Source organism: Drosophila ananassae, unplaced genomic scaffold (assembly GCF_017639315.1).
Source record: "Drosophila ananassae strain 14024-0371.13 unplaced genomic scaffold, ASM1763931v2 tig00000107, whole genome shotgun sequence".
Classification (NCBI taxonomy): Eukaryota; Metazoa; Arthropoda; class Insecta; order Diptera; family Drosophilidae; genus Drosophila; species Drosophila ananassae.
In genome coordinates this window covers 355,589-365,840 of record NW_025319115.1, presented here as the reverse complement: position 1 = coordinate 365,840, position 10,252 = coordinate 355,589, and the positions used below count along the sequence as shown (strand labels likewise).

General features: G+C 34.8%; 1 long non-coding RNA gene across 1 annotated transcript; it reads left to right on the top strand.

Annotated features, from left to right (window-relative positions):
- Window positions 1-2,367: 2,367 nt before the first annotated feature.
- Window positions 2,368-2,823, top strand: LOC123258294. Its single transcript, XR_006508015.1, has 2 exons — window positions 2,368-2,683; window positions 2,747-2,823. It is a non-coding gene; the product is annotated as an uncharacterized LOC123258294 (long non-coding RNA).
- The last annotated feature ends 7,429 nt before the right edge of the window (window positions 2,824-10,252 follow it).

The window sequence follows — 10,252 nt, the reverse complement described above, 5'->3', positions numbered from 1 at the left end:
TTAATACTTAATTGTATTACTTATTTATTAACAAAACCAATAGGTTATGGGCCCAGACACAACTACAGTGAATAAGTAAAGCATACCTATATACATTTAATCAATTCGCGAGTTTTTTTTTCTGGAAACGCTTTGACAAATTAGCCGCAAATCACCACGTAGCGGCAGGACGGTGTTATAAGATAGTGCTACTGTTGAGAAACGTTATTGCTGTAAGAAGTTGCTGGAAATTGTGGCTGTGAAAATTGCTTTTGTGTGATAGAATCTTACAATGGATAAAGGGAAAAGAAATATCAAATGGTTTGACGGTGAGAAATATTCAATATGGAAGTTTAGAATGAGAGCGTTGCTGGAAGAGCATGATCTTCTGAAGGTTATAGATGAAACGCATGAAAAAGTGACTGATGAGATAAAAAAGGCAGAACAAAATGCAAAAGGTTTAATAATTGAATACCTAAGTGATGCATATCTATCTTTCACTAACAGTGAGAGCACTGCTAAGCAGATTTTTGCAAATTTAGATGCAATTTACGAGAGAAGAAGCTTGGCATCACAACTATCTCTGCGAAAAAAACTTTTAGCCATGGAGTTAAAAGGTGACACTTCACTCCTGAATCATTTTAATTCATTTGATGACCTCATTACCGAACCTTTCGCATCAGGAGCAAAATTAGATGATATGGATAAAATTTCCCATTTACTTCTAACTCTTCCACCCAGTTATGATGGTGTTATAACGGCAATAGAGACTCTATCAGAAGATAACTTGACATTGGCTTTTGTAAAAACACGACTTCTTGACCAAGAAATAAAGCTTCGGAATATTAGTAAGGATACGAGTACTAAAGTCTTGCAAGCAGTAGGTAACAAGGAGTTCAAAGATGCAAAATTTAACAATAATCCAATGCAAAAGTTTAAGAAAAAATTGTTCAAGCCAAGTTTCAAACCGAAACCAAAATGTTTTCATTGTGGTAAGCCAGGACATTTAAAGAAGGATTGTTTCTTTTTGAAAAGACAGCCAAATCAGAATTCTAACGTAAACAAAAGAAAGGAAGGGCAGGCTCAGATGGCAACAGCAGCAGCAACCCAACCAGAGCGTAGTTTTGCCTTCATGTTGAGAAATGCAACTTCCAATTCAAATACAAACGAGGCAGAGTTTATACTAGACTCAGGAGCATCAGACCACCTAATAAATGACACAGCATTGTTCTCCAAATATGACCATTTGCAATCAAATGTGCCCATCGAGATTGCCAAACGCGGAGAGTTTATCTACGCTACAGCCAAAGGAGTTGTCAATATTACCAGCTGCGGAAACCAAATCACCTTGCAAAACGTTTTGTATTGCAAGGATATTCCACACAACCTACTATCGGTAAAGAAAATGCAGGTATGACCATTGAATTTAATCCTGGAGGTGTACAAGTATCCAAGGATGGTAAATTGGTTTTTAATGGAATCCGTGAGTTCAATGTACCTATTATAAAATTTCAATTAAACAGTAAAGTAAGTAAGTAAAGCGTAGGAAAATTTTTAGAAATAAAGCGAAATAGTCTTTTTGAAGATACTAATATTTTAAGCAATATTGATTTAAATCATGAATTATGCGAGGCTTGTATAAATGGCAAGCAATCTAGATTAAAGTTTCAAAAATTTAAAAATAAGGAAAATATTACACGACCTTTGTTTGTTGTCCATTCCGATGTTTGTGGCCCAATAACACCCACTACCATTGATAATAAGAACTACTATGTAGTTTTTATTGATCAGTATACACATTACTGTGTAACTTATTTAATAACTTATAAGTCGGATGTGTTTTTCTGTTTCAAGGACTTGGTAGCGAAGAGCGAGGCTCACTTCAATTTAAAAATTGTGAATTTGTATATCGATAATGGAAGGGAATATCTTTCTGGTGAAATGCGTGATTTCTGTGTTGAAAAAGGCATCAGCTATCATTTAACGGTTCCTCATACTCCAGAGTTGAATGGTGTATCAGAACGGATGATACGAACTATCACCGAAAAGGCTCGATCTATGATCAATGGTGCTCAACTTAATAAACATTTTTGGGGTGAGGCTGTTTTAACATCAACCTATTTAATTAACAGATCCCCAAGTAGAGCATTGCAAAAGATAAATAAAACACCATTTGAGATGTGGCATAACAAAAAGCCAATGTTAAAGTATCTGAAGATTTTTGGTTCGACGGTATATGCATTGAATAAAGTAAAAAAAAGAAAGTTTGACGAAAGGTCAATTAAAGCTATACTTGTTGGATATGAACCAAATGGTTATAAATTATGGAATGAGGAATCGAGGAAATTTATGATAGCAAGAGATGTTGTGAGGGAATTATGGAATGAGGAATCGAGGAAATTTATGATAGCAAGAGATGTTGTGGTGGATGAAATAAACATGCTAAAATCGAGAGTTTTACATGGAAAAGTTTCGGATGTTCAAAGTAATACTGTTGAACAAAATAATGAATCTTTAACTAAAGAGAATGAAGAGTTGGTTTTTCCTTTGGTGGAAAATAATGAATCTGTTGATTCTGAGTTAAATGAGCAACTCAATGAAAATTCCACATATCTTGAGAATGCCGATCCAGTCGTTGAAACTGGTGATAAATTAAAAGAAAATAAAAAGGAAGAAGAAATCAGACGCAGTGAAATAATTAAAGGTAAACCCAATTTATCATATCGATTTTTAGAAAGATGTCTTATGAATACTCAAACATGCTTAGATGATGTTCCTAATACCTTTGAAGAGATTAAGTTTCGTGAGGACAGATCTTTCTGGGAAAATGCTATACAGGATGAACTTAGATCTCATTTTCAAAATAATACTTGGACCTTAGTGCATAAGCCAGATAATAAAAACATAGTTGATTGCAAATGGGTATTTAGTATTAAAAAAGATGAGTTTGGGAACTTAGAAAAGTACAAAGCTAGACATGTAGCGCGGGGTTTCACTCAAGAATATAGGACTGATTACGATGAGACATTTGCACCAGTTGCACGAATTTCCAGTTTTAGATTTTTGTTGGCACTTTCAAATCAACATGATTTAATGGTTCATCATATGGATGTAAAAACCGCTTTTTTAAATGGAACTCTAAAGGATGAAATCTACATGAATGTTCCAAAAGGCCTGAATCATTCTTATGAGAAGAAAGTGTGTAAGCTTAATAAAGCTATATATGGCCTTAAGCAAGCTGCTAGATGTTGGTTCGAAGTCTTTGAAAGTGTATTGAAGGATGTTGGATTTCAAAACTTAAGAGTTGATAGGTGTATTTATATTTTGGATAAGGGAGATATTTCGAAAAATATATACACAGCTGGCCAAAATAATAAGTACACAGATATGGTGTTCATTTGTTTCGATATAACTCGATTTTTATGCAATGCACACCCGCCAATTTTTTTTATATTGAAGGGTTCCAGTGTAATACAATTTCTAAAACAATAATGACAGAGGGGAGCCCTGGGTATTCAATACTAAGCTCAATTTTCTGCTGGGAGCCCGATTTTGGTCTGGCCAAAATAATAAGTACATCTGAGAATATGATAAATTTTAAAGGATTAAAGCTAAAAGTCTTCGGGAAATCTCTAAACGCCTTGGGCGGTCAGTATGTTTTGTCCAGAACGCCCTTAAATTCAAGGCTCAAACCGAAACTAGAGGTCGGAAGAAGAAATCCTCTCAAACGACGGGTACCCGGATCATAAAACTTGCAAAAAAGTATCCCTTCATGTCTTCAAAGTCTATTGCTGCTGATATAGACCAAGAAATATCGTCTAGATCAGTTCGTCGTAGACTAACTAATGCTGGCTTACAAGGACGCATAGCCAGAAAAATTCCTCTCCTTCGAGGGAATAATTTAAAGATGAGGAAACAGTTAGCCCAAAATCATTTGGCATGATCTGGATTAGAGGGTTCCAAAAAGTGGAATAATGTCCTATGGAGCGACGAAACAAAAATAAATCTATTTGGTAACGACTCCAGAAAGAATGTACGACTTGTTTCGTCGACCCAAAGGCATAGAATTCGACGCCCGGTACTCGAAATAGACCGTTAAACACGGAAGCGGAAACATTATGATTTGGGACTGTTTTTCTTGGCATGGAGTCGTCCCGATTTACGGATTACCGATACTATGACCCAATTTGGATATAAAACTATATTGTCTGACATAATGCTGAGGAAGACCTGCCCTTGAGATGGGTCTTTCTACAGGACAACGACCCAAAACAAACATCAAAGCTGGTCAAGGCTTGGTTCACCGAAAACAAGGTGGACATTATGAAGTAGCCAAGTCAAACTGCAGACTTAAACCCAATAGAAAACCTATGGGGAGAGCTTAATCGTCGGATTGACACAAACACATTTCAAAATACAGAAGAATTGCAGCAAAGACAAGGTACGAGAGTCCTTTGGAGACGTGCCGTAAATTAAATGACCAGCATGCCGAAACGGATAACAAAAGTTATACAAAATAAGGGGGGATATACTGGGTATTAGCATAAGATTACTATAAAAAGAAAAAAATTGGGAAAATGTTATTTATTTTTAAGTTAGAGCCTTTGAAGAATTGCTGTACTTATTTTTTTGACCAACCCTTTTTTATGTTTTTTAGGTTCAATCGACAATAAATTCTACAGATTTCGTGAAATATTCTTATGTTAAGTATTTTTATAAGCAGTAGTGTATATCCTGTTATATGTAGATGATATAGTAATTGCAACAAGTAAATCAGATACAATGTCAAAATTTAAATCTTATCTTCATGATAAGTTTCAAATGACCGACTTACGGGAAATTAGACACTTTATTGGCATAAAAATTGACAGATCTGATGGAGAGATTTGTTTTAGCCAATCAGCATATATTAAAAGAGTATTGAGAAAATTTAATATGGAAGATTGTAATTCAGTTAGTACTCCCCTCCCAAGTAAGTTGGACTATACGGCTCTGCAATCGGAAGAACTATGTGATGCACCATGTAGAAATTTGGTTGGTTGTTTGATGTACATAATGTTATGTACACGGCCTGACTTAAGTACTTCAATAAGTATTCTATGCAGGTATACAAACAACAACAATAAGGAACTATGGCAATGCCTTAAGAGAGTTCTTAGATATCTGAAGGGAACTAATCTCAAGCTAAGATTCAAGAAAGAAACTAATTTTAATAGTATTCTTACAGGATATGTAGATTCCGATTGGGCTGGAAATGAAACTGACAGAAGAAGTACCACTGGGTATTTATTTAAAATGTTTGAATGTTGTTTGATTTCATGGAGTACCATGAAGCAAAAGTCAGTTGCTGCTTCATCTACTGAAGCTGAATACATGGCCTTGTTTGAAGGTGTAAGAGAAGCTCTTTGGCTTAAATCACTAATAAATGAGATTAGTCTAAAATTAAATGGTCCTATAGAGATTTTTTAAGACAACCAGGGTTGTATAAGTATTGCAAATAATCCTACTTGCCATAAGAGAACAAAGCAAATAATTAATTAATTAATTAATAAAGCAATTAATTTCAAACTTATGGAACTTATTTTGTTATCTAAAACTTATGTTACTTATGTTAATATTTTTTTTTGGTCTAGTTGGGTTTTTACTGGGTTTCCCCAACTCTTGCAGCAAATGCTGGACCTAATTTATCCCCAGAATTAAATGAAAATATGAAGTTTTGAAAGAAATGAAGATACTAATTAAAATTAAAGCACAAACTCATGTCAAGAATCGTAGTGATAATCAATGTAACTTTTGAGGCGGCGTATTGAAATTTGCGTATTCAAATATGCAAAAGTAACATAGACAGTTATGCTATATATTCACTTGAATGTAAGGATGTAGCAAGTGTATACACACTATTAATGTGTTCCTTGTTTCTCGCCTATTTGTTCATATCTTGTCCTCTTGACATTTTACTTCACTTCATTTCTGGCATTGAGAGCGTGTGGTTTATAAAATCTTTATTGTGTGTTTTATTTATTCATTGAGGATTTCTGGTTAATACTTAATTGTATTACTTATTTATTAACAAAACCAATAGTAACAAATGTACTACTGAGCAGGAATTAGCTGCAATTCATTGTTACATTTCAGACCATATATATATGGAAAACATTTCTTAATAAAAAGAGACCACAGACCTTTAATATACCTCTTCTCAATGATCAATCCCAGTTCTAAACTGACACGTATGAGGCTCGAACTAGAAGAATACGATTTTACAGTCGAATATTTAAAGGGAAAAGATAATTATGTAGCTGATGCTTTATCAAGGATAACCATCAAAGATCTACAAAATATAACTAGAAATTTATTGAAAGTCACTACCAGATATCAAAGTAGACAAAAATTCCGCGCGGAAAATCAAAAACAGAATTTCCTATGCAATCTTTAAATAAAGCTTCTAAGCCCAACCTATACGACGTCTTAAACAATGATGAAGTACGTAAAGTAGTGACCTTGCAGATAAAAAATTCGTTATGTTTATTTAAACAAGGCAGAAAAATTACTGCAAGATATGATGTTAGCGATTTATATACTAATGGAGTTATTGACTTAGATCAATTTTTCCAAAGGCTTGAAATGCAAGCCGGTATACATAAAATCAGCCAACTCAAAGTGGCACCGTGGGAAAATATCTTTGAACATACTTCAATAGATAATTTTAAATTAATGGGCAATAAAATCTTGAAAACATTAATAGTAGCGCTACTCAACCCGGTGACCCAAATAACGAATTTAAAAGAAAAAGAAGCAATTTTGTCTACATTTCATGATGATCCAATTCAAGGAGGTCATACTGGCATATCAAAAACTTTGGCCAAAGTAAAAAGACACTATTACTGGAAAGGCATGTCTAAAGATATAACTGAGTACGTAAGAAAATGTCAAAAATGCCAGAAAGCCAAAATAACTAAACACGTAAAGACTCCTTTAATAATTACAGACACACCAATAAACGCTTTCGACAGAGTAATAGTGGACACCATTGGTCCATTGCCAAAATCAGAAAATGGCAATGAGTATGCAGTCACTTTAATATGTGATTTAACTAAGTATTTAGTTGCAATACCTGTTCCAAATAAAAATGCTAATACTGTCGCTAAAGCTATATTTGAATCTTTTATCCTGAAGTACGGTCCAATGAAGACGTTCATTACGGACATGGGAACAGAATATAAGAATTCAATTATAGACGATTTATGCAAATATTTAAAGATTGAAAATATTATACCACAGCACACCACCACCAGACAGTTGGAACAATAGAAAGAAGTCGTAGAACTTTCAATGAGTACATACGATCTTACATATCGGTTGATAAAACTGATTGGGACGTATGGCTTCAATATTTTGTCTTTTGTTTCAACACGACCCCCTCTATGGCACACACTTATTGTCCATATGAGCTAGTATTCGGTAAAACAAGTAATTTACCGAAACATTTTAATAGCATAGATAGTATAGAAGCACTATATAATATAGATGACTATGCTAAGGAAAGTAGGTATAGATTAGAAGTAGCCTATAAAAGAGCTAGAGTTATGTTAGAAGAAAACAAGAATAGAAATAAAATACTATATGATCACAAAGTAAGGGATATAGATATATCAGTAGGTGATCAAGTTTTATTAAAAAACGAGACAGGTCACAATCCTAAATATACAGGTCCGTATATAGTAACGGAAATAGGAGATAGAGACAACATTATAATAACAAATAATAAACATAGGAAACATTATGAACATAGTTCATAAGGATAGATTAAAAATCTTTATTTCATAAATTGTACTTAGTATGGCCATACAAAGACACACATATATAAATAAATAAATAAATAAACATATTTTTTTAATAATTTCATTTTCTTTATGTCTGATAAGATAAAAAAAAAGAATGTATTAATTAGAAATTTTTATTATAAAAATAACTTCATTATATTACGTTATTTTTCAATAGGAGGGAGATGTAGTATGCACATATATTGAATACCCACTGTACCGAAAATACTTAAAGGGTATACACTGTAACACTTTGTTGCAGTGTTTACATATTTCAAAATCCCGGTCATAACACCTAAGTGGCCGAAATATGATCCGATTGTTATGGCTTAGCCCACCCACGGGAAATGCTAGTGTCGTCATAATTGCAACGAACGCCCTCGCGCCTACACTTGAGAGCGCATAGCAATATACATAAGTATATAGATACGTAGCCGTCTCTCTGCCGCTGCCTGCGAGCAGCGCAGCTATGAGACTTAGCCTTAGTTAGACTTAAAGAATATTGTAAATATCAGAGACCTTTCGGTCGTTGGAGCGGCACCATTGCTGCTCCAATAAAATAAACTCCAAACATATTTCAATACAAAATAAAACCAAAAATATTTCAATGCAAAATAAAACCAAACGTATTTCAGGATATATAATCGAAAAAATTTATGTTTCAAATCTAATAGGACACCCAGAATGCAAACCCGATTGCTTAAATGACATTAGTTTACATTTCGACCCATTAAGCTTTGTCAATCACCAATTTTAAAAGACAAATCAGACTGAAATCTAGATTGGGCTCTGGTGAATTTATATTTAAGGAAAAGCTTAATGCCATCAGCGTACATAAGCACCAATGAGCTAGTTAAGGCAAGTGGAAAGTCGTAAATAATTTTTACCAAAGTTTACCAAGAAAAATTAAGCAAACAGGTGCGAAAAAATTGTATACGAATAATCTTCTTTTGTGTAGTGTAGGTTCAGTTTTTTTAAACAGCGTATACATACGTCAACTGCTAATTGGAATAGGGTTCATACATTTTTTTTAGGCCTTCTATGAAATTTTATTTTCATAAAAATCGGCCAACTGGCCTATTGCTGCCATATAGCCGGCAAGAAATTTATTTAAATATGAAATATTCATGAGAATCGGCCAACTGTACCCTATATTTGCGATACCAAACGAAATCTGATATATGCATATCTTACAATAAATAGTGTCAACGAACTCTGTTTCCATTCATAGTTAGTTTTCCTTTCTTGTTTACCATACAAAAATTGTCTATGGTTCACAGGAAATGGACCCGAAAAACAAAACAATCCACCCCCGGCTAATCAGAATCAACCGAATCAAACCGTGGTGGAAACCAACAACATATTCAACAGCAGCAGCGTGAAAACAGAAACCGTGGCCAAAGTTCAGGTGGCCCTGGTGGCCCCAATGACACCATGGAAGAACTGGGCGAAGGTGGCAGTGGTGCCCGTGGCGAAGAAGACTTCTTAATAACTCAAAGATTGAGAAGCATTGCTGGACCTACCTTAGACCATTTCCTACTCGCAAAATAAGTTGTTGTTAGTATAAGTTAGTGTAAGAAAACAATAATTCATTCGAATAATGACACTGAACTGGATAAGACACATCCTTTTCAATTGTACAGCAGAAGCTGTGCCGAGAAAATTTATCATGGGATAAAAGCCTTCCTTAATCCCTTCTCTCCGAGTGGTTGCAATTCTGTTCCAGTTTTGACCAAACTCAGCGAATTAAGTTTCCTCGTTTAGTCATTCCCTGCCAAGAAAGGTTGGAGGTCCACGGATTCTGCGACGCTAGCGTGGATGCGTATGGAGCTTGCGTATATGTATTTCAGGGTCAAAGAGTCGAGTGCCACCCATTAAAACTCAGACAAAACCGAAGCTGGAACTATCTGGAGCTGAGTTATTCGGATGACTGATGGCTGAAGTTGTTGATCTTGGAACATATAAAGGAGATTATTGTTGCTGGTGTGACTCCTCGGTTGCCCTATCCTGGATTCATGATGAACCTGCTCGATTTAACGTGTTTGTTTCTAATCGCGTCTCTTCCTTACAGAAGCTCACCAAGACAATGAAATGGCGTTATGTTCCTACTGCTTTTAACCCAGCCGATCTATTATCAAGAGGTTCTCTTCCCACTGAGCTATTAAACTCCCTCCTTAACACTTTAACTGAAGTCAAGTGTTTCTGTATTTATTGCAACAAAGTGCTAAAATATTAGGTTCATATTTATTGAACAGTGATCATTGACTATAACCAACTGCATACACTACAAACATTCTTCGGCTCTGGAAATTCTTTGATGGCCTTTACCTTCTTTGGGTCGGTGGTTGTGCCACTTTTTGTGACAATAAACCCTAGAATGACTACACTTTTCTTGAAGGAGATAGACTTTTGTAGCGATAGTTTTATGTTAGCGTCGGAGCGGTTTAGAT